The following is a 7,472-nucleotide window of genomic DNA, read 5'->3' on the forward strand; positions in this document are numbered from 1 at the left end:
TTAAATGAGTATGCCCTTGTCGCGACGTTTCGAAGGTGTTGCTTCTTCCTCAGGCGAGGGCATACTGAAGAGCTCTGTGTTTGAGGCTCCTATTTATACTCTCCCTCTGATCCCGCCTCCTTGGCTTTCTGTGGCTTTCTTATAATATCTTTTTTAGCTTATTGCTTTTTTCCAATTCTGCCAGACTTTTTGGCTCTCATTTTTCCCTTTTTCTTCCTTTCTTCTTTTCCAGTCTTTTCCTCTTTCCCCTTTGACTTTTCCCTTTTCATCATCCTTTTCTTTCCCTCTCCTGTCCTCTGCCCATTACCCTTCCTTTTGGTCTACATCTGTCCTCTTTCTCTTCCGAATTTTGGGCTACTACAATGCCGACTTGGCTTTAATACTACACTCTCAACCCTGCTTGGGGAGGACTCAACCCGACTTGGGGAGTAATTTAGAAAGGAGATGTGACGTTGGGTTAGGCTTTAGGTTTCAGCTGGGGTTAGGATTACTCGGGCTTCAGATCCAGTACTGGGGTAAGGTTTAAGATTTAATTTCCAAAAATGAAGTAGAAATGGGATTATTCAAAATTGTAAAGATTTTAGGGCCAGATTAGATCAGGGGGTATATACAATAGGGCCAAAGTCCAAATTTAGGTTGGGTAATTTGAGATAAACAAATTGGTTAGGGGAAATCAAAGTTGGGAGCACGGTCCCCGAAGGGGGCCGTGCTCCAATGCACAGACCATACCTGCTCCCATCTCAGGCGTCCAGGACCCCCCCAGTGGAGTTAGGGTTTAGGTGATAACAGGCCACCAGGGGCCTGACTGCACTGTCCATCAATGGGGGCCGGGTAGCCTCTGCCCGGCGGTTCCAAAAATTACCCATGTCTAGGGTGTAAGAGCTAGTGGGCTGTCGCGACGTTTCGGCATCGTAGTGCCTTCCTCAGGCGAGCCCAGTCAAATGAGAGGTTTCTTCCTTTATACAGGCTTTTTTGTTACAGGTAAGTATTTCTTTTTCTCTCCTTTAGGTTTTTTCTGCGGTAAGTATTTTCCCTTTTATTTCTTTCCTTTATACAGGCTTTTTTTTAAACAGGTAAGTTTTTTTACAGGCTTTTTCAGAAACAGGTAAGTTTTTTTTCTTTATCTTTAAGTTTTTTCCTTTGCTCTTTTCTTTTTTTTTTTTTTAGGTTTTTTTTTAATTTTTAATTAGCCCCCCTGGTTAGGGTTAGGGGTTAGGGTTTGGGGAAAGAAAGGGGTCCCAGGCAGAAGTCTGGGTCCCCTGATGCACGCTCACTCGACTGGGGTAGGCACTGATGCCCCCGGATCAAAAAATTGCCCATCATTGGGTAGTAGTGGCCATTAGTTGTTCTATTGAGCCCGTCGCGACGTTTCGGCGTTACTTCGCCTTCATCAGGCTGGGCTCAATGAGAGTAGGGACTGGTTTGTCCTCTATTTATACTTTTTCTTTTCTTAGCTTTTCTTTCTGACTTTTTTGTCTTACTTTTTTCTGTTCCTTCTTACTTAGGTTTTTTCTTGGCTTTTTAATTTTTTCTGTACTTAGTTTTTTCTATTTTTACTTTTCTCTTTTCCTCTCAACCCTACTTGGGGAGCTTTCTTACTCTCTCTCTTTTTCTCTTCTCAACCCTACTTGGGGAGCTTTCTTTTCTATCCTTTTTCTTTATGGCACCCCCTATTCCTTAGTCCACTCTGTCATCTTGTTTTTCTGGCACCCCCATCCTTAGTAACCACTCTATTTAGGCTTCTTTTTCTGTTTTTTGTTTTTCCATTTTTTTAGGCTTTTTTTCTGTTTTTTCTGGGGTTGGGACAGGGAGGGGGGGATAGGTTAGGGTTAGGGAAGGAGATGTGGGTAGGGGCATCGCCCACTCCACCGGGACCTGGCTGGTAAGGGTTTGGGGAAAGAAAGGGGTCCCAGGCAGAAGTCTGGGTCCCCTGATGCACGCTCACTCGACTGGGGTAGGCACTGATGCCCCCGGATCAAAAAATTGCCCATCATTGGGTAGTAGTGGCCATTAGTTGTTCTATTGAGCCCGTCGCGACGTTTCGGCGTTACTTCGCCTTCATCAGGCTGGGCTCAATGAGAGTAGGGACTGGTTTGTCCTCTATTTATACTTTTTCTTTTCTTAGCTTTTCTTTCTGACTTTTTTGTCTTACTTTTTTCTGTTCCTTCTTACTTAGGTTTTTTCTTGGCTTTTTAATTTTTTCTGTACTTAGTTTTTTCTATTTTTACTTTTCTCTTTTCCTCTCAACCCTACTTGGGGAGCTTTCTTACTCTCTCTCTTTTTCTCTTCTCAACCCTACTTGGGGAGCTTTCTTTTCTATCCTTTTTCTTTATGGCACCCCCTATTCCTTAGTCCACTCTGTCATCTTGTTTTTCTGGCACCCCCATCCTTAGTAACCACTCTATTTAGGCTTCTTTTTCTGTTTTTTGTTTTTCCATTTTTTTAGGCTTTTTTTCTGTTTTTTCTGGGGTTGGGACAGGGAGGGGGGGATAGGTTAGGGTTAGGGAAGGAGATGTGGGTAGGGGCATCGCCCACTCCACCGGGACCTGGCTGGTAAGGGTTTGGGGAAAGAAAGGGGTCCCAGGCAGAAGTCTGGGTCCCCTGATGCACGCTCACTCGACTGGGGTAGGCACTGATGCCCCCGGATCAAAAAATTGCCCATCATTGGGTAGTAGTGGCCATTAGTTGTTCTATTGAGCCCGTCGCGACGTTTCGGCGTTACTTCGCCTTCATCAGGCTGGGCTCAATGAGAGTAGGGACTGGTTTGTCCTCTATTTATACTTTTTCTTTTCTTAGCTTTTCTTTCTGACTTTTTTGTCTTACTTTTTTCTGTTCCTTCTTACTTAGGTTTTTTCTTGGCTTTTTAATTTTTTCTGTACTTAGTTTTTTCTATTTTTACTTTTCTCTTTTCCTCTCAACCCTACTTGGGGAGCTTTCTTACTCTCTCTCTTTTTCTCTTCTCAACCCTACTTGGGGAGCTTTCTTTTCTATCCTTTTTCTTTATGGCACCCCCTATTCCTTAGTCCACTCTGTCATCTTGTTTTTCTGGCACCCCCATCCTTAGTAACCACTCTATTTAGGCTTCTTTTTCTGTTTTTTGTTTTTCCATTTTTTTAGGCTTTTTTTCTGTTTTTTCTGGGGTTAGGGTTAGGGGTTAGGGTAGGGTTAGGGTTAGGGGTTAGGTAAGGGGAATGAAACTCCTCCCTGCACGAGGAGGGCAGGAGTGGTGCACGGGCCATACCGTGACCCTTCCCGCGGCCCACCACGTTATCGCCACCCCGTCTTCCGTGTCCGTCACTCTCCAGGTCCAAATTCAGGTAAGTACCTTCCTTAATTAGGCTTCCCAGGTAAGTACCATATTTTTAATTGTTTTTTAACCAAATTGTTCTAATTTACATTTTTCTTCCAGGTTTTCAATTGTTTTTAACTGTTTTTACTGTGTTTGTAATAAATTTTCTATTTTCCAATTAGTTTTGTCTCCGTGTTGTTTTTATGAATTCCCAATCTTAGGTTTTTAAATTAGTTTTTTAGGCCCTCAATAAACATGAAAATGAATAAAATTTAAATAAACTTCCCCCAAAAATAACAAACTAAAATAACAAACTAAAACAACAAACAAAACATTTTTAGTGATGCATGGCCTGCGCTAGCTTTCGGCGGTGTTGTGCCTTCTTCAGGCTGTGCTCATGCATCAGTGGCCAGATCAAAATAAAGGAGACTCCTCTCTGCCCCCTCCTTTTATAGCTTTTGGCTCCTCCCCACTGCATAGCAGCCAAAGTGCCGGATATACGTGACTTTCTTTTTCCTTTTTTCCACTGCTTTCTTTTGCTTAACACTATCTTTTTCCTTTCCATTTCTCCTCTCCTACCCCTCCTTTGCCTTGTGTTTCCTTTTTTCTCCTAATTCCTGCGTCCTTTCCTTTGGCTTATACACCCTCCTTTCCTAATTCATTTTTGTTTGTCCGTTTTGTTTATATATATTTTTCCCTTTGTGTGGCCCTTAGAGTTTTTTATTGAGGTTAAGGATAGGGGTTTGCCATGGATGGGGCTAGGGTTAGGGCCAGGATTGTGGCTGTGGTTAGGGTTAGGATCAGAATTTGGGATGGGGATAGTGTTGTTAGGTCCAAATTGGCATAGGGGATAAATTTGGGGTCCAAATTTGGGGTCAGAGGTAATAGGGGGTGGGGGGCAACCAGGCAGGGCCCGTAGGTGGTTTCGGCAGTAGGCCTCGGTCAATCTGGTAAACCAGCGGGTACATGGCAGGCACTGGCCGGTTAGGTAAGGGGAATGAAACTCCTCCCTGCACGAGGAGGGCAGGAGTGGTGCACGGGCCATACCGTGACCCTTCCCGCGGCCCACCACGTTATCGCCACCCCGTCTTCCGTGTCCGTCACTCTCCAGGTCCAAATTCAGGTAAGTACCTTCCTTAATTAGGCTTCCCAGGTAAGTACCATATTTTTAATTGTTTTTTAACCAAATTGTTCTAATTTACATTTTTCTTCCAGGTTTTCAATTGTTTTTAACTGTTTTTACTGTGTTTGTAATAAATTTTCTATTTTCCAATTAGTTTTGTCTCCGTGTTGTTTTTATGAATTCCCAATCTTAGGTTTTTAAATTAGTTTTTTAGGCCCTCAATAAACATGAAAATGAATAAAATTTAAATAAACTTCCCCCAAAAATAACAAACTAAAATAACAAACTAAAACAACAAACAAAACATTTTTAGTGGGTTAGGGGTTAGGGGGGTTAGGGTTAGGTGTTGAGTAAGAAACAGGCCACCAGCAAGCTGGTAAGGGTTAGGGGGGTTAGGGTTAGGGGGGTTAGGGTTAGGGTTAGGGTTAGGGTTAGGGTTAGGGTTGGGGAAAATGAAGCTCCCCCCTGCACGAGGAGGGCGGGAGCAGTGCACGGGCCATACTTTACTGACCCTTCCCAAGACCCACTACGTCTGCCACTCCGTCTTCCGTGTCCGTTACTCTCCGGTTCCGAATCAGGTAAGTACCTTCCTTATTTAGGCTTCCAGGTAAGTACCACATTTTAATTGTTTTTTAATCAAATTGTTCTAATTTTCATTTTTCTTACAGGTTTTCAATTGTTTTTAACTGTTTTTACTGTGTTTGTAATAAATTTTCCATTTACCAAATTATTTTTGTCTCCGTGTTGTTTTTATGAATTCCCAATCTTAGGTTTTTAAATTAGTTTTTTAGGCCATTAATAAACATGAAAATGAATAAAATTTAAATAAACCTCCCCCAAAAACAACAAACTAAAACAACAAACTAAAACAATAAACAAAACATTTTTTATAGTGATGCATGGCCTGCGCTAGCTTTCGGCGGTGTTGTGCCTTCTTCAGGCTGTGCTCATGCATCAGAGGCCAAATTCAAATAAAGGAGACGTCTCTCTGCCCCTCCTTTTATAGGCTTTTTTGACTCCTCCCCACTGCATAGCATCCAAAGTGCCGGATATACGTGACTTTCCGTTTTTCCTTTTTTCCTTTGCTTTCCTTTGCTTAACACTATCAATTTCCTTTTCTTTCTCCTTTCCTACCCTTACTTTGCCTTCTGTTTCCTCTTGCTCCTAATTCCTGCTTCCTTTCCTTTGGCTTACCTACCCTCCTTTCCTAATTATATACATGGCCTTCATTTTTGCTTGGACTTTGTGTCTTGGCCTTTAATTTAAATTTTACTTGGGGTTTCGTTCACTGAGATTAAGGTTAGGGCGTCACCATGGATGGGGCTAGGATTAGGGCTAGGATTGTGGCTGTGGTTAGGGTTAGGATCAGGATTTGGGATGGGGATAGTGGTGTTAGGTCCGAATTGGCATAGGGGTTAAATTTTGGGTCCAGATTTGGGGTCAGAGGTAATTGAGGGTGGGGGGCAACCAAACAGGGCCCGTAAGTGGCTTTGGCAGTAGGCCTTGGTCAATCTGGTAAACCAGCGGGTTCACAGCAGGCACTGGCTGGTTAGGGTTGGGGAAAATGAAGCTCCCCCCTGCACGAGGAGGGCGGGAGCAGTGCACGGGCCATACTTTACTGACCCTTCCCAAGACCCACTACGTCTGCCACTCCGTCTTCCGTGTCCGTTACTCTCCGGTTCCGAATCAGGTAAGTACCTTCCTTATTTAGGCTTCCAGGTAAGTACCACATTTTAATTGTTTTTTAATCAAATTGTTCTAATTTTCATTTTTCTTACAGGTTTTCAATTGTTTTTAACTGTTTTTACTGTGTTTGTAATAAATTTTCCATTTACCAAATTATTTTTGTCTCCGTGTTGTTTTTATGAATTCCCAATCTTAGGTTTTTAAATTAGTTTTTTAGGCCATTAATAAACATGAAAATGAATAAAATTTAAATAAACCTCCCCCAAAAACAACAAACTAAAACAACAAACTAAAACAATAAACAAAACATTTTTTATAGTGATGCATGGCCTGCGCTAGCTTTCGGCGGTGTTGTGCCTTCTTCAGGCTGTGCTCATGCATCAGAGGCCAAATTCAAATAAAGGAGACGTCTCTCTGCCCCTCCTTTTATAGGCTTTTTTGACTCCTCCCCACTGCATAGCATCCAAAGTGCCGGATATACGTGACTTTCCGTTTTTCCTTTTTTCCTTTGCTTTCCTTTGCTTAACACTATCAATTTCCTTTTCTTTCTCCTTTCCTACCCTTACTTTGCCTTCTGTTTCCTCTTGCTCCTAATTCCTGCTTCCTTTCCTTTGGCTTACCTACCCTCCTTTCCTAATTATATACATGGCCTTCATTTTTGCTTGGACTTTGTGTCTTGGCCTTTAATTTAAATTTTACTTGGGGTTTCGTTCACTGAGATTAAGGTTAGGGCGTCACCATGGATGGGGCTAGGATTAGGGCTAGGATTGTGGCTGTGGTTAGGGTTAGGATCAGGATTTGGGATGGGGATAGTGGTGTTAGGTCCGAATTGGCATAGGGGTTAAATTTTGGGTCCAGATTTGGGGTCAGAGGTAATTGAGGGTGGGGGGCAACCAAACAGGGCCCGTAAGTGGCTTTGGCAGTAGGCCTTGGTCAATCTGGTAAACCAGCGGGTTCACAGCAGGCACTGGCTGGTTAGGGTTGGGGAAAATGAAGCTCCCCCCTGCACGAGGAGGGCGGGAGCAGTGCACGGGCCATACTTTACTGACCCTTCCCAAGACCCACTACGTCTGCCACTCCGTCTTCCGTGTCCGTTACTCTCCGGTTCCGAATCAGGTAAGTACCTTCCTTATTTAGGCTTCCAGGTAAGTACCACATTTTAATTGTTTTTTAATCAAATTGTTCTAATTTTCATTTTTCTTACAGGTTTTCAATTGTTTTTAACTGTTTTTACTGTGTTTGTAATAAATTTTCCATTTACCAAATTATTTTTGTCTCCGTGTTGTTTTTATGAATTCCCAATCTTAGGTTTTTAAATTAGTTTTTTAGGCCATTAATAAACATGAAAATGAATAAAATTTAAATAAACCTCCC

Source organism: Rhamphochromis longiceps, linkage group LG6, assembly GCF_057381845.1.
Source record: "Rhamphochromis longiceps isolate RC_006_pf linkage group LG6, R_longiceps_female_GT1.1, whole genome shotgun sequence".
NCBI lineage: Eukaryota > Metazoa > Chordata > Actinopteri > Cichliformes > Cichlidae > Rhamphochromis > Rhamphochromis longiceps.